At 46.1% G+C, this 25,393-nt stretch overlaps 2 protein-coding genes across 4 annotated transcripts in view; both read right to left on the reverse strand.

Moving 5' to 3' along the window:
• The window catches only part of SLC16A7 (solute carrier family 16 member 7), a 98,014-nt gene extending 90,527 nt beyond the window's left edge, over positions 1 to 7,487 (reverse strand). The window contains exon 1 of one of the 3 annotated variants that reach the window (XM_083463627.1): positions 7,100 to 7,487. The gene's annotated coding sequence lies outside the window, so the exon portion shown is untranslated. Of the gene's footprint in view, positions 1 to 2,838; positions 3,055 to 7,099 lie in introns of those variants that run through there. The other 2 variants (XM_083463628.1, XM_083463629.1) reach the window with 2 other exon arrangements.
• LOC310688179 (uncharacterized protein) overlaps positions 1 to 25,393 on the reverse strand; it is a gene marked incomplete at its 3' end in the record, with an annotated part of 317,822 nt that overhangs the window by 115,285 nt on the left and 177,144 nt on the right. The gene's annotated exons all lie outside the window — the stretch shown is intronic.

Genomic DNA, 25,393 nt, shown 5'->3' on the forward strand with positions numbered 1-25,393 from the left:
AAGAAGACAGCCAAGCAGTAAATCTATTTGACCAACCACCCTGTACACCATTGCACACACCACTGCCTCGCTGCTTGGCCTCACGATTCTATTGAGAAAACACACTGCACCACTGAGTTTGATGTGTGAGCACCATCCCCTTTGCTATCCCAGCTGTTCTTGAATGATAGCATGAAAGAGCTTTGCCTCCTGAGTGTCAACACTCTGACCTTACATGCTCCAAGTAACATACAGGCTTCTTCAAGTGCCAAACAAGCCTCCTATGCTAAGACTCCCTTTTAGCAGGCTCTGTTGCTTCGTTAAGCCACAGCAGTTACCTCCACTTCAGACTGCACCAGAAAATTCAGGGATAGGGACATACATTTTATTTCTGTAGCATCAGAACCACATAGTTTCTTTCGCCAGTCCTCCTCTGACTAACCACTAGGGATGGAGAAGTTCAATTTTGTTTGCATTTTAACAAAAAACTACTTATTCCACATCTCTCAAACCAATATGCAAACCAAATCGCAGCTATGCTTTGAAATTCGTACTCTGAAATTTGCGATGTAGTTCTCCAGCCAAACACTTGTGCACAAAAATAAATATATTAGGATGGAAAGCACAAGGGAATGCATGTACAGTGGTACCTCAGGTTAAGAACTTAATTCGTTCTGGAGGTCAGTTCTTAACCTGAGACTGTTCTTAACCTGAGGTACCACTTTAGCTAATGGGGCTTCCTGCTGCTGCCGCGCCGCTACCGCAAGATTTCTGTTCTCATCCTGAAGCAAAGTTCTTAACCCAAGGTACTATTTCTGGGTTAACAGAGTCTGCAACCTGAAGCGTCTGTAACCTGAAGTGTCTGTAATCCAAGGCACCACTGTATTAGTGAAAATAACCGTTTGAAATGCATTGCATTAACAGAAATTACTTGCAAAATCGGCATATTAGTCAAAGCTGCAGACAAAAAATGTGTTTATAAGGAGAAATTCAAACTGAAATGCAGACAAAAATTCATGATTTTTTAAAAAAGCAAATTACCATGGAATTCTGGATAACGGAATAGTTGTCAGGTGGAGACTGAAAAAGTTAGAGAACTGAAATTGACAGATTCATTCATTTCCACTAAGCACACAATACTTTGTATCTCCTTACACTAAAACAAAGGAGAAGATTAAGATCGGGGGAAATCAAAACACAGCTGCACAATGAAGTAAAATGTAGTTTTTCCATTAGCACAAAGTTGTTCCATTAGCACAAGGACTTTGGGTTGCACAACAGAACTTCCCCTTTCTCTCCCCTCCCCCATTTTCCAAAATCTGCTCGGGGGGTTCTCTGAACCTTCTGCACCAGATCTGAGGAGGGTAGAAGGGAACACAGGGATGGGTGAGGGGGTGAAGTAGTCATTGTGCTAGCAGAACTACTTTGTTTGATACCACCCACAGAATTCAGGTCAGAACCATAGCTTCTGATGAGGCAGATGTATTTCTACAGCAAGCCCAGGAACTGCTTTAGTTAGTGTAGTTCCTTTTACTTAACGAAAATATATGGGAGGTGGACATAAAGCAGTGCAGGGGGGGCTCCACATGCCATAGGGCAGTAAACTGTCACTCCCTCTGTACACTGGAGGCCTTCTAGCTGTTGGAATGAAGCCTACGATAGCCCTATCTGTGCTTATCGATTTTGAATTGCTAAAGCCACTCTAGACGACGTAATTTGCCAGCTATAATACTGCATTCCCCTCTTTGCCTAATCTTGGAATGGAATGTTCTAGTTTGCCTTCAAATACGTATACATTTCTTATCTTCTTCTTTCTTATCCCTCGACTAAATATTTAGTAGCCCTCTGTAAGACTCCTCACCATCAATTCTTACTGGAAAGGAGCAATCTCTGGGGACACTAATGATTTCTTTGTCTTTGACACACATTCCTCTTCCTCTGGAAAATGAGAAGAAAAAGAGGAAAGGGGCAGAGAGGAAAGATGAACTAGCATAAGGAGATGGTGGGGGAGATACAAGACAGACAAGAGGATGGGATAAGCAATGGCCCCCTCAACACCCGCAAATGCTCATTTCAAAGTCTACACTCAGGTATAGTTTGCCTAGCTGCTTAACCCAACATAAGCCTGCTATGGCCTACTATAAAATAGGATGAGCTTCACAGGAAAGCCCCTATGATACAGAGCTTATCTTTCGGGAACAGAGATAATAAAGTCAGGAGAAGGAAAAGACAACACAGTACAATTGCCATTGCAGAACAATAAAGCAATGGTGAGAGGACTGACAAGAGCCTCACAAACAGAAGCACAAATGTTACTTTTCAAAATGTTGATTCTGAGCTAGAATACTTGCTCTCATGTACACACAATAGCCATTTGTGGCACACTGAGAGTCTAAAGCAAAAAGGAAAAACTGTTTCCCTTCCATATATAAACACTTTTCTATATGATCCCCTGGAAGTGATTCTTACTTGCCTCAATGTTTGGCCAAGTAGCCTTCTATTATAAGCAGTTTATCTCATCTCACTACAGTCTCCTACAATTCCACTGATATTACATATTTCATTTCTTCCTCCTGGGGTGTGCTGTGCCCACCAGTACATGCTTGTGCATGTAAATGGGAGTCTTAAAAAGGGATATTAAAACATAGTCACTCACAGGTAAATATCACTGACTTCAATGGAATTTACTTTCACATACATGTCGTTAGGACTGAAATCCTAGTGTCCAAAGCACACACATGGCTGTGCCTTATCAATATCATGCACCAGCTATTCTCTACGATTTACAAAATTTGAAACTGCACCCAAAACTAAGAGCTAAAATTTGACTGGATCAATGCTGCTCAACACGGCACGTACCTTTTCCTTCAGTTCCGGAATGAGAACTTGCAGGAACACATACAAACATAATGGAACAGGTAAAATGTGAGAATGTCCACCCCCACCCCATTCTTACTTTAACCTTCCGTTAGTACCTTAGGCAACTGTCAGCATTTGGCTTCTTGCTAAAGCTCCGTTTCTTGTGAGCTTACAACTGTAGCCTGCGAGTTTTCAAACTGTTGGGCAGGGAGCCCAAGTGCACTTGCATAAGAGTTTAGGTGCAGCCTTTGGCGACAACCCAAAAGGTCTTTTGCTTGAGAGAACTATATCATTTTAGACTCCTGGTTATTTCCCTGGGACTGTTGCGTCCCAGGACACAACATGGATTAGAAAAAAAAGATTGTACATGAATAGCGCAGCACTGGCACTGAAAGCTCAGATTCTTTTCTCTTTTTTAAGGGCAAGGTAGACAGCAATTCACTAACAGAAAAGATTTGTCATTTATGGACATGGTGACTTATGTATGTAGGTGTGGGGGTTTTGTGTCTTTTTAACTTGATTTTTTAAAAAAAAATGTATAAAGAAGCAACTTAAGATTCATCTAACACAAATAGCATGCTAAATAACCAATTTGTATATTAATCACTGTGAAGCAAAAGTCTGCAATGGCACATTCTTCTCCCCACATTTGAGTGCCTCACTGCAAGTCTGTTTTGAAATGCAGGGCTCAGAAAACCACAGGAAGCTCCAGGTGTGTGGACATCTATGCTGAACTCATGATGCTCTACCTATTGTTGCACTGTAGTAGTAGCAGTAGCAGGGGGGCCAAAATTGCACTGGCTGTGGAGGCCACTGCATACATTGCTGTAGGACTACAGAACTTGACTCCCCACCCCACAACAAGCTTTTCTTGTCATTTTCTCCACTGAAATGCATGAAAAATGTGACAAGTCTCATTTTCAAGGGTGTTTTCTATTCATTACCTTTATCATATGAAGCCTTCATGGATCATTGGACCATCTAGCCTAGTATGAGCTACTTTGTCTGGTGACAAGGGTCACAACCAGAGTTCTTTCACAAGTTTGCCAAATGGAGTTATTTAACAAGAGATGCCCTTGATTGTTAACTTGAGGGCTGCCATTCTTCTGTGTGAAACAAAATAACTGCAACAAATTCAGATTTTTCTTTTACAAGATCAGCCGACCTTTACCAAACAAAGAAGCCTAGATCACCTGTGTCTCTCCAATGTTAATTATATCTTCCTTTTGTATTTTGCTATGCATGGTTATGGTGCACTGTATGGTTTTATTTCTGATAAAGTTCAATGGATGTCAGGACCTTTCAGCCCTTGAGGGCACCATCTTGACTTGTGGTGCCCAAGGACTCAGGTGAGATTCATCAGCAGGTTTCACTAGAGGGTCTACTACACGCAGAGCCAGACCTACTATTAGACAGTGTGAGGAAGCTGCCTCAGGAGGCAAATGCTGGGATGCTGCAGCAAGATGTTAAGAGGAAAGAGCTCCATGTGATCTGCCTTGTGCCCCTAAGCTAGCCTGTTGTCTCAGGTTCAGCAAAGGATGCTGTCCATCACCAGGGCTGAAGATGCAATAGCCAATCTGGCTCACCTTGGTACTAAGAATGGGAATGACTTCTCGTCCTCTGGCTCAGGCAGCAAGATGACTTGGGACTCTTCTGACTACAGGAATGGGGAACCTATGGCCCTGCCGATGTCACTGGACTCCAGCTCCTATCAGCCCCAGCCAGTATGACCAATGGCCAGGAATGATGGAGACTGGAATCTTAAGGGTCACAGGTTCCCCACCATTGATGCACCGCTTATTGGCCATGGGTCCTGATGTAAAACAATGCAATTCAGATGGTTTTGAGAAAACATTTTCTGTTCTAAATACCATTTCTATGTTGCTGTTTCTTTAAAGCCTCAGAAACCACTCCGCTTAAATAAATGATTTCCTTATCAACAGCTCTTATATTAAGGTTGTGTGGTTTAAGTTTGAGGAAAGGAAAAAGTGAAGTTGAAATGGAACTGGCTAAACTGGTTTGGTTAAATATTTCTATATTCAGGGCAAGATTGACCACTCCCCCTCCCACCCAGTTCAGCCCAACTACTATATGATGCAATGCTTGTTTTTCATACTTTTGGAACAAAGCACTTCATGCACCTAGAAGTAGGCTCTAGTCCTGGAAAGCTCAAGTAACAACAAATGTATCACGTTTTTAAAGTGTCCTTAGACTCTTACTGGAGTCGACTCCTAAGGTCACCACTATTCAGAGCCTCACATACAAGTCCCGGCAGCAAAGCCACTATGCTGACGGTCCCCTATAAGCCAATGGCCTTGCAAATGAAATGAATTGAGGATCACACGACCATGACAAAACCCACCATCCTACGTTAGATTCCTCCTTTACTGCCTGATCTATTTACTCAGAAGGAAGCCCCCTCCAGATCCGTGGAGCCGATTCCCCCCCCCCCCCGCAAAAACAACAAACGTGCACACGATTTCTTTGGACAGCTCCGGAGCTCCGCAGGCGGCGCGAAACGGAAACTGCCCGGCAAGGTCAAGCTGCCCTGCGGAGGCGCCAGCAATGAATGAGGAGGCTGCATCTGCGAGGAGCCTGGCGTGCCCTTCTCCGGCGTGCGGGCCGACGGCGGTGCCAGCGGCTGCTGCGCCGCGCTCCACGTGGCCTGGCGCCCGCCAGAGCCAACCGGCTGCAGCTTGCCGGCCAAGCCCCCCTCTCTCGTGACGTCGGCGTCCCTCCCTTCGCCGACGGATCGAGTTCTCGCTTCCTTCATCCCCTCGCAAGCCTTGCTGGCCGCCGCGCGCCTCCCATTGGCCGCCGCCGAGGTGGGGCCTTGGAAACCAGGAGACGCGCTGCGCAAAGGCAGGCCATCCACGCGCGCCTCTGACGCACCGCCTCCCCGCCCAGCGCGAAGAGCATCATCCGGCTCCAGGCGCCTGACCCTTGGAGAATTTGACTACCAAGAAGCGGAGGGGGGGGGGCTAGAGAAAGAAAAGCCAGACCCAGGCAGACCTGCCTGCCCAGAAATACACCGCCTGATCCTAGCCACCCCGAGTCCCCTCGCGGCGCGGAGGCGGAGGCAAGGGCCGCGCTCGGCAAGGAGCTCCAGAAGGAGACCCGCGCGCACACGCGAGCGATGCCTTAGCCACCTCCTCCTGCTGCGGCAGCGCAGACACAAAGGCGCACCAGCGACGTAGCGGCACGCGTTCTGCCTACCCACCCAACCACCCACAAACCCGCAGCTCTTGCAAGCCACGGTGCCCGGCCCAGGCAAGCAGCTCCTTTCTTCTCCACCGTGCCACCCACTCCCCCATTCAAAATGGCTCCTTTGGGTGGGGGGGGGGGTAGAGAAAGAAGAGCCCCTCTCCGAAAAGCAGCAGCGCTGCAGGCGTGCGTTTCCCGCTAGCTAAAGACTGGAACCGGGGAGCAACGTGATGGGGGGGGTGAGAAGAGGGGAGGATCGGTTGTGATCGGGCGCGCACACGCAACGTGGTGCCAACTTGAATAAAATGTTGGGGGCGCTCAGGTGAGCCCCAGGCCATATGACGACGCAGCGCGCGCGCGCGCACCATGGCAATGCCCATCCACTTTGGGAGCGGCCCCTCCAATAAATTATGTTTTAGGGGGGGCTCACGTGGGAGCGTGGGAGTGGCTCTAAGGGGTGTATGGTGGTTCGGATGGGCATCTGTCACTTGGGTCTACGTGGGTGAGTGCCATTGCGCGATCTCCACGGGGTACATCTCTGGAGGTCACTGATCGGACGGGGCCAGGCAGGGAAGCGAGCTCCGACCGCGCTCCCCATCCATCCTTCTCATCCACGGGGACGGGGGGGGGGGGCACCGTGTTCTGCTTGCAACTCCCCGCTGCTCCTTTGGCGGCGGTCGCCGTTCATAGTGTAGGTCTCCCGCCCACCCCGCACCCCTCGCGCCTGCTCTGCCCGCTTCCCCCGTGTGTGATGCATCATCCACAGTGTGAGCTCGGACTGGGGCGCCTCGCATCCCAAAGCCAACGCGATCGCAGCGGCGGCGGCAGCAGCAGCAGCAGCAGACCAGGCGCTCTTCTCGTTGCTTAAGCGACACCATTCCGACACAGTTAGCAACACACTCGGGCGGCAGAAGCAGGGACATTCAAACACGAAGCGGCGGAGACAATGGGGCTGGAACAGACGGCGGCCCCCTTCTGCCTAGAAACCCGGCCGCCCTGCCCATCTATTTTGTTAATTAAAAAAAAAGATGAACTGGATGGCTCCGTTTTACGTTACCTGGCTTGGTCTCCCTCTCTGGGTGTGTCTAGTTTGGGTGGGCTGGTCCTAATCTTCCAGCCGCCGCCGCCGCCGGTTCCTGCTCGCTGCCACTGGCTGAATGGGGCGATATTTATTTATTTATTTCCCCATGACGTGGCCTGCAGAGGCCGCCGCCGCCGCGAAAGAAAAGAGGCGGCACGGAAGACACGGGGCCTTTTGTGCGCCGCGGCCGCCTCGGGCTGGAGTCGCTGGGAGGCCGCGCGCGGAAGGAGGAGGAGGAGGCGCGCCGCCGTCCCTCTCCGCCACCTGCCCCTGCCTGCTTTTTGTTGCCGCTCCGAGGGGGATTGGTGTCAAGGGCAGCCGGGGAGGCTCGACCAGGAGCCGCTGCCACCGCCACCGCCCTCGCCGAGTGGGGCGGAGGCTGCCGGGCGGCGGGGAGGCGCCTGCTGCCTGAGCCGCAACATCTCCAAGGCTCCCGGCGGCGGGAGAGGAGAAGAGGCGAGGCGAGGACGCGACGGGGAAGGCAGGGCTCGGCGGCACGCGAGTGGCCGAGCCATGAGCGCGCCTAAGGACGCTGAACTGCGCCCTGAAGGGTTTGGGGGTGTTGGGGGGCACAAATTGCCCCATAACTAGATCAGGATCGTAGGGACGGGATGTGGGGGGCAACCATTTGGCCAAGTCCTGGATCCTCGGCCACGCATCTAAGCAGGGATGCTAACTTGAATAAAATACAGTTGTCTTTGTCCATGGAGTTTTCTTGGCAGGGATACTGGAGTGGCTTGCCGGTTCCTGCTCATGGTGGATCACGTTTGGTCAAAACTCTCCACTATGACCTGTCCATCTTGGGTGGCCCTACACGGCATAGCTCATAGCTTCTCTGAGTTATCCAAGCCCCTTCGCCACGGCAAGGCAGTGATCCATGAAGGGGCCACCTCATGAGAAGAGAAGACTCCCTGAAAAAGACCCTGATGTTGGGAAAGATGGGGGGCACAAGGAGAAGGGGACGACAGAGGACGAGATGGTTGGACAGTGTTCTCGAAGCTACCAGCATGAGTTTGACCAAACAGCGGGAGGCAGTGGAAGACAGGAGTGCCTGGCATGTTCTGGTCCATGGAGTCACGAAGAGTCGGACACAAATAAATGACTAAACAACAACCACCTCGGGTTACATACGCTTCAGGTTACAGACTCCGCTAACCCAGAAATAGTACCTCGGGTTAAGAACTTTGCTTCAGGATGAGAACAGAAATCACGCAGCGGCAGCGGGAGGCCCCATTAGCTAAAGTGGTGTCTCAGGTTAAGAACAGTTTCAAGTTAAGAACAGACCTCCAGAACGAATTAAGTTCTTAACCCGAGGTACCACTGTATTGGGGTGGGGCAGGGTTTGCAGGTAAGCCTTTGACTGGACTTAACCGTCCAGGGGTCCTTTACCTTACCCCACACGGCAGGGCACACCCACCCACCATTTGAATGGCGATGCCCATCAACTTGGGGGAGGGATGCGTGGGCATAGCCAGGATTTATTCTATTTATTTATTTTATTGAATTTATATAGCGCCCTATACCCAGAGGTCTCAGGGTGGATCACAGAAAAGATCACAATATATACAGTTAAAATAAGAACAATAACACACACAAAAAGAGCCACATTCTAAAAGGGTATAGGAGGTCAATCAGGTCAACCAAAGGCCTGGTTAAAAAGGAACATTTTTGCCTGGCGCCTAAAGGTGTATAATGAAGGCGCCAGATGGATTTTCCTAGGGAGACCATTCCACAGATGGGGAGCCACTGCAGAAAAGGCCAATTCTTGTGTTGCCACCCTCTGCACCTCTTGAGGAGGTGCACGAAGGAGGGCCTCAGAAGATGTTCTCTGGGTCCGGGTAGGTTCACATGGGAAGAGGCAGTCCTTGAGGTATTATGGAGGTATACCTTGATGTATTGTTAGGGAGCAGAACTGAATTATCTGCAGTGTGATTGGTTAGTTAGGTATTTTTTTTTTATTTACTTGATTGGGGGTGGCAGCTGCCTCCCCTGCCCATGGGGGTCCAGCACTCAAATATTTTATGGGGGGCTACCTCAGCCCCTAGAACTTGGCTCCTGTGCCTCCAAGTGGCATCAGGTTCAAATGCCCCATTGAATGAATGGGAGTGCCTGCCACCACCAGTACAAATTGTAGCATCTCAGCAGCACCAATGAGGGATGTCCTCTTCTTTCCTCCCTGGAAGCCGCCTTTTTCTTGACACCCAAGTCAGGGAGAGTTGGTTCCATGGTGCTCCCTATGGAGAGATCTATGACAGCCACTTTGGCCTCCTTGCTCACTGGCACGGGAAGAGCATCCCACCTCATTCCCTACTACTCCAGCACAACAAATCTGTGTAAACACCCTGCAAGCAAAGCAGAATGAGTGCAGTCGTATAACTACCCCATAAATTAACCAGAACAAAAATCAATAAAGACCAGCAAATCAGGATGAATGCTAAATAAACAGGTGGTCTGGAGGAGCCCTCAGAGCAGTTCTCCCTGTTTTTCTCCTTTATTTTAAACCTATGTGAACTGGAATGTACCTTCTGTTTGAAAATAGTTCTCCTCTGCTTTCCACTCACAGTGACACAGGGACACCTGTTAATAGCTGGGAATTCACATTACATGTTGTTGTTGTTGTTGATTTATTTATTGTTGTTGTTGTTTAGTCGTGTCCGACTCTTTGTGACCCCATGGACCAGACCACGCCAGAAGAAGAAGAAGAGTTTGGATTTGATATCCCGCCTTTCACTCCCCTTTAGGAGTCTCAAAGCGGCTAACATTCTCCTTTCCCTTCCTCCCCCACAACAAACACTCTGTGAGGTGAGTGGGACTGAGAGACTTCAAAGAAGTGTGACTGGCCCAAGGTCACCCAGCAGCTGCATGTGGAGGAGCGGAGACGCAAACCCGGTTCCCCAGATTACGAGACTACCGCTCTTAACCACTACACCACACTGGCCAGGCACTCCTGATTTATTTATACCCCACCTTTTTCCCTTACAGGACTCTAAGCAGCTTACAGATAAAAACAAGAATCACTTAAAAAAAGAAATAAAGAAATAAACCATTTAATAAACAATGAAACATTAATAGAATTGAAACTGCATACATAATTACAATCAGCACAGTTCCAGACCTTTCATTTAAAGCAGTCAATTCCCCCAAGCCTGTTGGAAGAAGATCTTCACCTACAGCTCCCAGCACCCTTAAAAACTACAGTTAATCTTTGGTGGGGTGCTATAAACATATGGTGTGTACACAGCCAGAGACCAGGCTGCAACCCTATGCACGCTTTCCCTGGGAGTAAGCCCCACTGAACAGGACAGAATGTGCTTCTGAGTGAACGTGTGTAGGATTGTGCTGCCAATGACATGGATCCTAAATTTGTTTACTCGGAAGGAATTCTCCCTGAATTCAATGGGACTTTTGAAAAAGCATGCGCATGATGAAAACCTTCTTGCATTCTGGAGATTACATTTCTGAAAGGTAAACCATACTTGCGAGAATCCACCTAGTAAGACCTATCGATTTTTCTTATGGTCTAAAAGTGACAATTATTTGATGCAGACCTTCAAGCAAGATGGTATTGCAGGTATATCAGTTTGGTGCTGGCACCTGACAACTCTGGGATTTGTTTCATACCTGCTATTCCATGTGGCTGATCAGGGTATTAATAGGTCAGCACAGGTAGCCCAGTCTAAATAGGACTGGCCAGGCAACGTGCAAAACCACAGATCTTTGTGTTGCTTTTTCTGCTGCTACTTTCTGTGCTTGCCCAATGCTAAACAAATCTGAGCTGTTTGGATGTAGCACCTGCACTGATTTAACCCAGTTGCTTATTTAATGATTAGTTTGATACATAGTGATTATTTGAACCTTGTTTTAAGCACTCTTTTATTTACCATTTCTTATTTTGTTATAATCTATATCGATACAATAAAAAATACATAATCCTAGAACTGTAGAGTTGGAAGGGACCACAAGGGTAATCTAGTCTAACCGCCAGCGATGCAAGAATCTTTTGCCCAACGTAGGGCTTGAACCCATGACCTTGAGATTAAGAGTCTCATGCTCTACCGACTGAGCAATGATCTGTTTCATAGCTACATTTAGCCTTCTCTCTTTCTGTATGATCAACTAGGGTTCTTGCACAGATTTAATGTGCACATGTCAAACTAACCATGTGAGTTATGTTTGGTCACTGGATTTCCATGATTCCACTGGGATCTGTTCAGAATCAGACCCAATCCGGCCTTTTCCTAGATGCCTGCTGTGCCCTACAGATAGTTATCACCTATTCTCTGTCCTACAGTTAAACTTAATAAGCAGTATATCTGAAGGAGCTTCTCCACCACCACTGTTCAGCTCTGAGGGCTTTCTGGCGATTCCCTCACTGTGAGAAGTGAGGCTACAGGGAACTAGGCAGAGGGCCTTCTCTGCAGTGGTGCCCTCCCGTGGAATGCCCTCCGTTCAGATGTCAAGGAAATAAACAACTATCTGACTTTTGGAAGACATCTGAAGGCAGTCCTGTTTAGGGAAGTTTTTAATGTTTGATATTTTATTGTATTTTTAATATTCTGTTGGGAGCTGCCCAGAGTGGCTGGGGAAACCCAGCCAGATGGGCAGGGTATAAATAAATTATTATTATTATTATTATTATTATTATTATTATTATTATTATTACTACTACTACTACTACTACTACTACTACTTAATAAGGTGGGGCAACAGGAAGTGTTAAAAGCTCCATCATGGTAGGTGTTCAGGAATCAGGATTACACTTTCCATGATTTCCAGGGTCTTTTCACACCACTGTCCATTCTTGCAGCAGCATTCAGAAGTACATGGGAAATATTTACTGTGATTCACTTTGCCTCTGGATCCCACCTCACATGTTTGGGGCGACACCTGGGATCCAAAGGAGGGCTTACAACTATTGTGCCTGCTATCAGATCTGCCGGCAGTCCATGCATTCTGATCTTCCTCACAAAAAGGTGAGGTACAAAAGTCATGTTGAGAATTGAAACTGCCTTTGTCGGTGTACAAGCCCCCTGCAATGTGTCACTGTAAGCAGATGCTTGGAGTCACCTGATGGTAAGGTTATCCTTGGTGCTCATTATTTCACGGCTCGAATCAATCGGCTAGATCCCTGTGTTGTATCGGTGCCATCCCACTGATGCCAATGGGGTAGCAATTGTAACTAAGAATGGAAGTTGGCACGGTTTTTCCACAGAGCTGTTGCTTATGTCCCAAAGTCATACACCGCAGATGGCATGACAAGCACTGGCAGCTGTTTTCCATGGAACAGCTAGCCGTGCACAGTGTATCTCTCTGCAGAAAACGAGTGACAAGAACAGAACCACAGATAGTTCCTGGAAAACGGAAAACATGGATACCTGATCTAGACAGAAGCAGTCAAGGTTAAGTGCCACGTTACATCCTTTAACCCAAAGAGGGCAGAGTAATGGAAAACATAAAGCGGAACTGTGTTTTGTTTTTAATTGTGGTGTTTTGGAAAGAATTCCTTGCTAGTTTTTCTTTTTTAGATCTGTAACCAATTTCCAGCAGCATAGTTCAGCCTGTGGAGAGGACAAGCGTGTCACAGAAATACATTGCCCTTTCCAATGTGATGGTGTTAATTTATGAAAGCTTCACAGCTCTGAAACTCCAGCATCAACATCTCCAACCGTATTTTGCCCACTTACGTTAATGCTGATAGAAGCAATCAGTTTTTAATAGGAACATTGTGTCATTCTACTATCATGGCATATCATATACCTGTCAACTGCCCTGGAAAAACCAGGACACCCTGTTTTCTCCCTATGAGAGCATGATTGTCATTTCGGGCTCCTTGCTCTTGCATTAATTGGGTCCAGGATCTCACCCCGAAATGCTTTTTCGGGTCCTTGATCTTGTATGGCACCCCAAAATGCACATTTTTGGGCACTGTGCCCAAACAAGTGCTTTTTCTGGGTCTGCAATCTTGCACAGGTCATATGACTCAACAAGGGATTTTGGGCCAGGAAGTGGGTGTCCCAGATTTGGGCTGCATAATGTTGGAGGGCATGATCTCAATGTTTCAGAAGTGCCCTTGCATTGCAGTGGGTTGAACTAGATCCCTTTGGATCCCTTCCTTCTCTATAGTTCTAAGATTCTGCAACAACAACAACAACAATAATTTATTTATACCTCACCCATCTGACTGGGTTTCCCCAGCCACTCTGGGTGGCTTCCAACCGAATATTTAAAAAAATAGAGCGTCAGACATTAAAAACTTCCCTAAACAGGGCCACCTTCAGTTGTCTTTTAAAAGTAAAATAGCTGTTTATTGCCTTGACAACTGCTGGGAGGGCATTCCACAGGGCAGGCGCCACTACCGAGAAGGCCCTCTGCCTGGTTCCCTGTAACCTCACTTCTTGCAGCAAGGGAACCATCAGAAGGCATTCAGTGCTGGACCTCAGCGTCCAGGCAGAATGATGAAGGTGGAGACACTACTTCAGGTTTACTGGGCTGAGGCCATTTAGGGCTTTAAAGGTCAGCACCAACATTTTGAATTGTGCTTGGAAACGTACTGGGAGCCAATGAAGATCTTTCAGGACCTGTGTTATCTGGTCTCAGGGGCTGTTCCCAGCCACCAGTCTAGCTGCCACATTCTGGATTAATTGCAATTTCCAGGTCACCTTCAAAGGTAGCCCCATGTAGAGTGCATTGCAGTAGTCCAAGCGGGAGATAACTAGAGCATGCACCACTCTGGCAAGACAGTCTGCCACAGTGTTCAATCCTTAGTATTTGTAACAGCCGTGGGGCAGCTAAGGGGAAAGCCTAGACCAAGCAGAGAGCACTAAACTGCAGTTTTAAAAAAGGAAAGCCTTTCTCTGGCTCAGTTTCTTTGAATGCACAGGGAACTTCCAGTATGTCAGCATACGGTAAATTGCAGTGCCCAGAGCTGAGCACTGCCCTTCATGCTGATGTGAATCTCAGTGGAATGTGGCTACACAAGTGTCATCATGCATGCCTCTTAGATATATTCTTTTGTAATGATAGGCATCAGATTGGTTGTGCTGTGACGTACGGTATTTACATGTAAATTGAAGTCAAGTATGAAGTGTATAGGGATGCGGGTGGCGCTGTGGGTTAAACCACAAAGCCTAGGACTTGCCAATCAGAAGGTCGGCAGTTTGAATCCCCGCGACGGGGTGAGCTCCCGTAGCTCGGTCCCTGCTCCTGCCAACCTAGCAGTTCAAAAGCACGTCAAAGTGCAAGTAGAGAAATAGGTACCACTGTGGCAGGAAGGTAAACGGTCTTTCCGTGCACTGCTCTGGTTCACCAGAAGCGGCTTAGTCATGCTGGCCACATGACCCGGAAGCTGTACACCGGCTCCCTCGGCCAGTAAAGCGAGATGAGCGCTGCAACCCCAGAGTCGGTCACGACTGGACCTAATGGTCAGGGGTCCCTTTATGAAGTGTATTATAAACTTTTGCTCATGCACAATGCCAAGGCAAGTGAAGAGGCTGCTCCTGACCCTGGGTGCTGGAAACTGGGGAGGTTTTTGAAATCCTTGCTCCCTGAAATTTGGCTGGTGTCCAATGTAATGGCATTCAGTCACCAGCTCAAAACATGGATCTTTATCCAGGCTATTGAGAATGGTTGCTGGTGGTTAGTAATTGCTGTAATTTTGCTTTTCTTGTGTTTTCCCCCTGATTTTATAAACACAGCTGTACCTTGGTTGATGAATGCCTTAGCAGTCAAACGTTTTGGCTCCCAAATGCCGCAAACCCAGAAGTGAGTGTTCCGGTTTGCAAATGTTCTTTTGGAAGCCAAACGTCCAGTGGGGCTTCCGTGGCTTCCGATTGGAAGCTTCTGCAGCCAATCAGAAGCCATACCTCGGAAGTCAGAAGTTTTGGAAGTTGAATGGACTTCCAGAACGGCTTCCGTTCGGCTTCCAAGGTATGGCTGTACAACTATTTTATAAATTACATTTTGCTGCACTGAGTAAGATCCCAAGAGGAAGGATGGCACACACACACACACACACACACACACACACACACACACACAGGTGTACTCCCAACTCATGCAGGAGTTACATTCTAGGGGGCCCACACACATAAGTGAAGTCATGTAAAGTGTGGGGGGCACCCTCAAAATATCCTTTAAATGCCCTCTCTGTTGCTCTCTCCAATCCACACCAAAAATACTGTATCCAAAAATTTCCACAACTCGACTTGAAGCTCTGGGACCAGCAGGAGGCTGGAGATGCCTGGGAAAACGGCTGCACTACCCCACATGCCAGCTGTTAGGTGGGGAGGCAGAGCAGCCCAAACAAAGCCCCGCTCTGCCTCTGCTCTCTTCTGCGCTTCAGGGTCTCCTCATGAACCACAAGGACTCTCCAGCTCTCTCCCACCATTGAACTGAATTATTTACGTACTTATATCCTGGCATCTTGCATATTTATCATGTCATGCGTGAGTCCATTGTGCATAAGTGGAGGGACACCTGTGTATATGTGTGTGTGTGTGAGAGAGAGAGAGAGATTTAAATAAATTATAAATCAATAAACATTAACATTCCGAAATTTAAAACCATTTTAAAAAGCAGCAAACAATAGTTATTAAATATAACATCAATGAGATTACCTAAATACAGAGCCCTCACCATCAACAAATGCAAGGTGGTGGGAACATAGTCCTCATGAAATTTATCGGCAACTTTTTAAAAACATTGATTAGTATCACTGGATATCCTTCCATAAAATCTCAGATGTGCTTTCTACCTTCCTAGGTTTCTGCAGCATATTTATTGATGTAGGCCAGGGGAGAAGAATCTTTTTTCAGTCTGAGGGCTCTTTTTTATGGGAAACCTTCCAGCGGTCCCATGTAGTGGTAGAAAGGGCAAGAGGCAACAAGCAGATGAATAACAATAACAATAACAATAACAATAACAATAACAATAACAATAACAATAACAATAACAATAACAATAACAATAACAATAACAATAACAATAACAATAACAATAACAATTTATTTATACCCCACCCATCTGGCTTGGTTTCCCCAACCACTCTGGGCAGCTTCCAGCAGAATATTAAAATACAATTATTCATCCAATATTAAAAGCTTCCCTAAACAGGGCTGCCTTCAGATGTCTTCTAAAAGTCCAATAGTTGTTTATTTCTTTGACATCTGATGGGAGGGCATTCCACAGGTGGAGCAAGGAATTTGACTCATCTTTGTTCAATACGCTACATTCCAACCACTCAAAACTAAGAGGCTTCTAAGCCACTCTTCCCAGTCTTCCCACCCAGGAAAACAGAGGCAGCATGACAGTTCAAGGACACATTCCAGTGATGCAAAAGTATTTAAGAACATGAAGCAGGACTGGCGAAGATGTGTGGCCTGGGGAGACTCACAAAACCGTATTAGAGATGCCTGGCAAGCTACATCTGACCTCTGGGTATGATGTTCCCCACTCCTGATGTGCGTAGCTCCTTTTGCATTGCCAGAGAAGTATTCATCTTGGACAAGCCTCACTTTATCTATTTTCAAGCTTGTCTCACCCAAATCACCCGTTCCCACTCAGTCCAGAGCGTTTTGCTGATTCGTTACTTTTTACTAGATAGAATGAGGCCTTCACTCTCACTCCTGTCACTTTGACATGGCAGTATGATCATTATTCCCTGATAACAAATACGATTCTAACAAAATGACCTTGCCTAGGATCATGTTTCTCTCAAATATCATTCAGTTGTGAAATGGGGAGTAAGTGAAAAGATTTGACCCAAATCTTTTGGAGATGCAGAGTTTAAGGCTCTGACAAGTAGGTGGACCAGATTTTAGAAACAGAGGAAGATGGTTTTGACAAAATCAGTCCGGATCACTGTTATTTGGCAAAGTTGTAGAATTAAACCCCATTCACACATACTAAGAGTAGTATGTGAAAATGAAGCCATGTAGAAGTTTTCCCATCAATGACCCTTTCCTGGGAAGTGGCTCTCTCTAATATCTAGTGATATTTTTTTCCAGCTGTTCCATTGTAAGCTACTGAAAAGCACAACACCTTCAGTTATTAAGCTATGCTTTGCAAACGTGGCAAATTATTTTCAGATTAAGACTCCTCCTTCTCCATCTTGTCCTCCCACGTCAGTTTATTCGTACAATTTTCTTTGACTCCAAAAGACTTTGGTATGTTTATTACCTTTCATAAATTCCTGACCATGATCTCCCATGATATCCTTGATGTCAACCTGGTAAAATGTGGGCTGGATGGTGCCACTGTTAGGTCGATCAGCTTGGAGCAACCATGCCCGAAAGTTCTGCATCAACCTGGAGGCCTTGGGTGGAGTACCACAGGGCTCCGTCTTAGGCTCTGTACTTTATAAATGACTTGGGGAACAAAGCGGAGAGGGGCTGCTTCTCAAATGTGCAGATGATGTGAAGTTGAGAGGTGTACGTAGCTAGCACCATAAAAGACAAGATCGAGATTCACAATTATCTCAACAGATTAGACCTCTGGATTGAAACCAAGAAGATGAAATTGACTGAGATAAATAGAAAGTTCTGCATTTAGGCATCACAAGTCAAAGACAAAAATACAGGATGGGTGAAGTCTGACTTGCAACACTAGGTGAACCTGAGCCAGCCATGCAGTGCAGTTGCTAAAATGGTTAAAGTGACTACTTGGCCTCTCCAGCAATGCAAAAGGATCTCCATATGTCAGGAACGGGGAGCTTCAGACCAAGAGGTCAGATGTGGCTCCTCGAGCTTCTATAATATATAATGTAACATCTCTTCACCAGCCCTGCTCCTTAAATTCTTTTGCATCACTGGAATTTGTCATGCTGCCTTTGTTTTCCTGGATGGAAATATTGAGAGGAGGGGCTTAGAAACCTCTTACTTTTGGGTGGTTGGAGTGTTGCCTACTGGACAAAAATGGGTCACATCTCTTGCTTCACCCACTCATTGACTCTTGTCACACCACCCACCCACGTCTTTTGCATCTTGCCTTGCCTTCCATTGACCTAAGGTTTGCCATAATGCAGCCCTTGGCCGAAAAATGATTCTCCACCCCTGCTCTACATCAATAATGATACATTAGAAACCCAGTAAGGCACACTTCAGACTTTATGGAAGGATGGCCATAAAAGTTACTGACAAATTTCTTCCTGCAAGAGGACTATGTTCCCACCACCTTGCCAACGTTGTTCATTTGTATTTGGCACAGGTAAGAATATTTGAGCATAAACTATTTTCCGCATCAGGAGGTAAACACATTTTCTTCACCCTGCATGCTAAAACTATAATTTGTTGGCTATAATCTTCATCAAATGCTTAGCTAACCACAGATGGTTCTAATTGTTTTGCAGGATATATTGGCTCAAGTCGCCAGACACCAGTGAAATCCATGTTTTCCTGATTGACTCCAATAGTCAATGTTGTTGGTCTCTGAAAGGAAAGAACTGATTGGATTTTATTTTAAACCCAATTTTTTATTATTATTTCTTTGAATAAGCAGTTTCTGCTTAACATGGCAGATTTACAAGGAAGGCAATGTATAGTTAAGCAAAATCAACGTGAAATTGTGTAGTGCTGCTGCTGATCAGCTAAATCATATCTAATAAAATCTGGCATGATTTAAGTAAAAAGGTAAAGGGACCCCTGACCATTAGGTCCAGTCGTGACCGACTCTGGGGTTGCAGTGCTCATCTCGCTTTATTGGCCGAGGGAGCCAGTGTACAGCTTCCGGGTCATGTGAACCAGAGCAGCACACGGAAACACTGTTTACCTTCCCGCCGGAGCGGCACCTATTTATCTACTTGCTCTATGCTTTCGAACTGCTAGGTAAAAGGTAAAGGTAAAGGTACCCCAGTCTTGACAGACTCTAGGGTTGTGTGCTCATCTCACTCTAGAGGCCGGGAGCCAGCGCTGTCCACAGATACTTCCGGGTCACGTGGCCAGCGTGACGAAGCTGCTCTGGCGAGCCAGAGCAGCACACGGAAACGCCGTTTATCTTCCCGCTAGTAAGCGGTCCCTATTTATCTACTTGCACCCGGGGGTGCTTTCGAACTGCTAGGTTGGCAGGCGCTGGGACCGAGCAACGGGAGCGCACCCGGCCGTGGGGATTCGAACTGCCTACCATGCGATCGGCAAGTCCTAGGCGCTGAGGTTTTACCCACAGCGCCACTCGCGTCAAATGTTACACAGTTTGAGCTCTGGTCATTTGACACCACCACCCATTTCTATAGAAAGCCTAAAGTAAACCTTTGGCGATCAGAAACAATAATGCAGCCTCTTTTATATGCAAAGTAAACAATCTATTGGGAATACGTCTGGGATTCTCACAGCCTCCATACTTCATACAGTCACCCTTCAACTCAGGGAAGATGGCAAGGATGGGGGCAGAGCTAATAGCTCACCCCCCACAGCCCTCCTCTCATGTTCCTTGACCCCCATTCCAAAATGCAACATCCACAGCCCATTGTCTTCATACTTGTGGCTTACTTTTCATAGAAGCGAAACAGGGATTCAACATGAGCCTTCACTTTTGACATCATATTACTTTTGCAGGATTGGTGTGGTTTTCTGGCTGCAGCAACATCTGCGCTGCTTCCAAGATTTAGAAATGTTGGAAAAGAAAGGTCAGTTTTACTCACCTAGTTGAGCAGCTGGCAATAACTAGGTTCAAGAATGGAAAGTTGTGAACACAGTTCTGATGGCTTCAGAAGTTGTATAGCTTGGGGATATGGACAGCACATTGAGGGGTGTGCATGTTGTCCTCTTTAGGTGTTCTGGGAATAGGGTGAAAACAACACACAGTCACCCTCTATGAGCTGGAGGGTGACTGTGTGAAGTGTGGAGCATTCTTACACCTGGTCAGGCTACTTCTGCCATGTAAGTTTGAGTACAATGTTTTCAATGTGTGCCTGACTTAGAAAACCCTCATCTGTACATAAGAGAAGAAATGAAAGAAAGAGGAGTGTTTTTCGCCTACGTTAAACTTTCCACTTCCTTCAGCAGAGACAAATATTGGACTGCAGTTTGACTATGAAAGCGTTTTCCCCCTTCCGCATAGAAGTGAAGATGCTGTCTCGCGGCTAAATTAATCACTGCAAGAGTTCCCATTCGGCCAGATGTTTCCTGTCCTATTCATCTAGCAAGAGAAGCCTGTTTGTACACACTGCCTGCTCCTGGTGATTTCTTGCAGGTACGCACACCGAAGGCTTATCAACCATATAGCAGCAGACACTCTGTTACAAATTATTCCCTTCACTTTGGTCTTTTTTGGATTTAATTGTTTGCATTGCTTTAACTGCTTTTTCACATTCAGACAACAGGAAGGGGAAAAAACAAGGCCTGAACAAAAGTTAATAAAACATACACAGCTTTGCTTAAGCAGCACTTGTTTGGGTCATTCCCTGTGCATGACAGGGGTTAACCCCAGATGTTGTTGGGAGACCCAGTTCCCTTCATCTCTGGATGCTGACTGCATCTAGGAATAGACAAGTCTGTCAATTTCAGCTTCTCTCCCTTTCTCATCTTTCCAATCTTAAATCCAGTTCTCCACATTTCTACAGCAATTGGCAATTTTTTTAAAAAAATAAAATAAAAAATTCACCAGCATTCATTGGTACTTTAGTTCAAATTTCTCCCAGTAAATGCAGTTTTGTGTGCAGATTTGACTAATATACACATTTTTGCAAGCATTTCCCTCCAATGTGGTTCACTAATAGATGCATTTTTCTGCACATCCTTCAGTGTTTTACTATTCCTTAAAGTGTATATACTGCTTGATTGTAAAAAGCCTCAAAGCGGTTTACAAAAAAAGAATAATACAACCATAGAGTTGGGACAGACCTCGATGGCCATCTAATCCAACCCTCTACAATGCAGTCATCTCATCAACGACAGTGCTAGAAAGTACTAGATTGTCTAAATATTACTTTGGGGGGAAGCTAGCATTGTCAGAGGATAATATTATTTTAAGTTACCTACCCACAACATGGAATTTGACAACTGGTCAATGTAAAAGGATTCTCTGCGTCCTCACTATGGCTAAAAGACTGATATTGATCCACTGAGAAGGTAGATCTATGCCCCCCTTTTATCAATGGATAAAATACATGACAACTCTTGCATCATACGAACTCATAGGAATAGACTGTGTATGGATAAAAATTATAACTGGAAAGCATTTATAAAAATTTAGGTTATAAATAAATGTATATGTATTAGAATAATAATTTCATTTATATATCTTTGTCTTAGACAAATATGTATAGAATTATAGGTTTTTTATGCAGCTTTTGGTTTCCTTTTCCATTTTTTTCACTTTACAAGCTTACCTTGGTTGCCAAACGGAATCTGTTCCAGAAGTCCGTTCTACTTCCAAAAACATTCAACAACCAAGGCACAGTTTCCGATTGGCTGCAGGAGCTTCCTGCACTCAATTGGAAGACACGGAAGCTGTGTCAGATGTTTGGGTTCCAAAGAATGTTCAGCAACCAGAACATTCATTTCTGGGTTTGTGGCATTCAGGAGCCAAAATGTTCAAGTCACAAGGCATTCAAGATCCAAGGTACGACTGTATCTTGTTTAACTGAAATATTTTCAAATTTTTATTTTTTAAATAAATAACTAAAGCATGTAGGAAAGGCTTCAGGTACCCCTGGGAATGGGCAAGGAAAAATCCTATCCTTGTTAAATTTCTATATTTGGCATTGCTACAGTAGGATTTCATGTGTTCATTGGAAGGTGAGAATGGGGCACTGATATACCCTGCAAAGTTCCTTGGTCTGCTTTGCCAATCCAACACCCCAAAAGGCTTTCATATATCACAAGCTCTCCATCTCGAAGCTAGTTTATCCCTGAATATGAGAAACCTTTCCACAGACTGGTCAATAAGAGACCTTCCCTGAGTGAACTCTTTTCCGGTACTTCGAAAGGAAAGTCTTCTTCCCCCTTCTTCCTAGACAGAAACTGGAACTGTGGAAATGAGGAGGGGGGGTGATTTAAGTAAATATAACCCAAGCAGCCCTAAGAGGGAGAAGAAGAAAAAAGAACATTCACAACTAATTTAGAAAATATAATATTGATTGTCCATTGCAACATAAATGTAATGTTTCATAGTCAGTACAAAGCATGAAATAAATTGACTAGGGACGAGGTTGGTAAGTTTCAGCTTGTATTAGCATAATTAATTATGCTTCGTTGCAACACTCCCTCGAGCTCAAGATGGAATGCTTACCTCCATGCATAAAGAATTGTTTTCTTCCCAGCCATACAATTCCTGCAGTATATCACAGAACCGTAAGCAAGAATCAAATGACAGGTCGGATTTTGTTCTTGTAGCATGCTATATATTAATTTACTTGATTGCGCTCCTTTATGTGAAAAGACACTCTTGCGCAAAACCCGCGTTACGGCATTTTAAGCAGCCTTTTGCTCACAGAGGAGGATGCAACTAGATCGGCACTTTGGTGGCAAACTCATCATATTGTCCTGAGTCTCCAAGCACCTTTCAAAATAAGTAAATAAATACACAAAACTCAAGAGAACTGAAATAAGAAGTGCTCTACAGCAGTGTTCCCCAACCTTGGGCCTCCAGCTGTTTTTGGACTACAACTCCCATCATCCCTCGCTAGCAAGAACAGTGGTCAAGGATGATGGGAATTGTAGTCCAAAAACAGCTGGAGGCCCAAGGTTGGGGAACACTGCTCTACAGTATCAGATCAATGGCCTGCCTAGTCCAGCATCCTGTTCTCTTGGTGGCCAACCGGATCCCTGTGGGAAGCCTGCAAAGAGGACCTGAGCGTGACAACACTCTCTCCACTTGTGGCTTCCAGGAACTGGTATTCAGAAGTATACTGTCTCCCACTACGGAGGAAGAACATAGGCATTGTGCCTAGTAGCTCTTGATAGCCTCCTCCATTTGTTTCTTCCTCTTTTAAAGCCATTGTCAAGGCTCTGACAAGGCTTCAGGGAATTACGATCCCTTCCCCAGTGGTAATCAAAAGGCAGATAACTGAAAGGAGCTTTTACCATGTAATTTATTCAGTATTCACAGAGAGCAACAAAGGAACACTGTCTCTATAATGATGGCGTTGCTCCAAGTCAAGTCCCACCCCTTCGGTCCCCCTTAATCTACGTCACCCCTGTGCAGGCTGGTCAGTGTTTTCTGCCTCTGAGCTTTCTGTTCTGCTACTCACACAGCCCATCTGGTTTTGGGAGTGGGTGGGTCAGGAATGCTTTCAAGAGACACTGAGTCTGTTACCTGCCTCTCTGTGATGGCCTGGGACTCGGAACCAGAGGAGTCTCAGTCCTTTACCTCAGGCGGCATCTGGACCAAGTCTGGGGCCTGATTCTGAAGAGCCCCAGTCTGCACAGGTTCCCCTGCAACAAGCACCAGCTGGGCCGAGTCAGGAGCCTGAGCCTGCCCTGGCTCCAGATGTGTGGATGACCTCGTTGCCTTCAGCTGGGCAATCACTTACAGCTGCTCCACTGCCAGTTGGGTCAGGAGAGGCTGAGGCAGCCTCTGAGTTTAGTAACCCACCGACGTCTCCCGAGCTGCAGAGACTCAGGTCTGAGAGGAGGAGAGACCTGAGTACTCACAGGAGGAGTGCTTGCCTTTGGGCGAGACAGGGAGGTGAGTCACCAGGGGATCAGGACCGGCCGTTACCCCAACAAAGATAAAAGGCTGTCAGACCCCTCCCCAGGTGGCGGGAGCAACATTGCTGTTTGCTAGAACCTGCCTGAGACCCTGTGCCTGACCTAGCCTGGTTTCCTGCCTTGGCCCTGTTGGACTGACTCCTCGTGGAATCCTTGGATACAGGACCAGACCTGGACTGCATTCCTCGGGTTAATCCCTGGGCCCAGCACACTCTTCCCCAATGCTTCTCCTTCCTCCTGCTCCCCCAATATATCCCAGCCTTTTCCTTTGTCAGCCTCTGAACTCTGCCCTTCAGCAAACCACTGTTTGAAATCTACATGGTCCTCCTCTTCATGGGAAGGTGCAGAGAAAGGGAGTGGTGGCTCCCACCATTCCTCCTCAGTCCAGCCCCGACAGCTATCCAACTTGATGTCTACCACTGTGTCTTATGGGAGCAAATGCCATAGTCTTAACTACATGGTGCATAAATAAGTACTTTCTTTTGTCTGTCCCGAGTCTTCCAGCACACGTAGCTCCAAATTCGGCTGTAGATGTTTGTTTCTTTATCTCGGTAATTGTATCCTGCCTTTCAAGGCTCAACCCTTCACATAGCCACTCACAAGGCAGGGCCTCAAGGCAATTGGAATATAATATTAAAAGGAGAAGAAAACAAGCACACAACCAACCTGAAAGGCAGCCCAAGTAACCCACAGAGGCAGAACAGCAGTTCTAGTAGTTGAGACAGCAGTTCTATCTATACTTAGAAGTGAGCCCCTCTAAAAGTCAACAGAATGGCTGAATATACACCTAAAGAATTGCACTGCTGAACTGCAATATAATCTCAACGATTTGCCGGAAAACTCTTCGGCTGCTGGTGGCACATAGGTAATGGGAGCTCATTTGGGGAGCTCATTTAAGACTAATGGCTCATTTAGGCCAGCATCTGTTCTCACAGTGGCCAACCAAATGCCTGTGGGGTACCAGCAAGCAGGTTTCAACACAAGGACCCTCTACCCTCCTATGACTTCCAGCAACTGGTATTCAGAAGCATTGCCGCCTCCAGTCATGGAGGGCAGAGCACATCCATCATGGCTAGTAGCCATTGGTAGCCCTTTCTTCCATGAATTTGTCCAATCCCCTTTTGAAGCCATCCAAGTTGGTGGCCTTCACTGGCTCCCTGTGGGAGTGAGGTCCATAGTTTCACAAAACGCTGCGTGCGAAGAATCACTCCTTTTTAACTGCCCTGAATCTTCCAACTCTGAAGGGGTTTGGGGAAACAAATGCTGTTCTAATTACAATTGAAAACAATGAGCTATTTATTTAACACAATGGAATTTCAGCTTTCAGTAGGAAGGGCAGAGACACTTCAAGTATGGAGTGCAAGGTTTGCAACCAGGTTCAGTGGTTGTCTCTGATGTGTTAAGTGTCAGATTGAAAGCAGTGACAGCACAACAAATCTAAACTCACAGTGTATTTGTGGTGCTTGGTTCAACCTTCCATTCATATATGAGGGAGGGCTTTCTTTTTGTGGCCAGTGTAACATACTCAAGCAACGTACGTTTTGTTCCTAACATCAGTTTATTTTCTGCTGAATAAGGAAGCAAAACTATTAATACAATAAAGGGCTATTCACCTATTGCATATTTC

Source organism: Podarcis liolepis, assembly GCF_965112155.1.
Source record: "Podarcis liolepis genome assembly, chromosome: 10".
Taxonomy (NCBI): domain Eukaryota; kingdom Metazoa; phylum Chordata; class Lepidosauria; order Squamata; family Lacertidae; genus Podarcis; species Podarcis liolepis.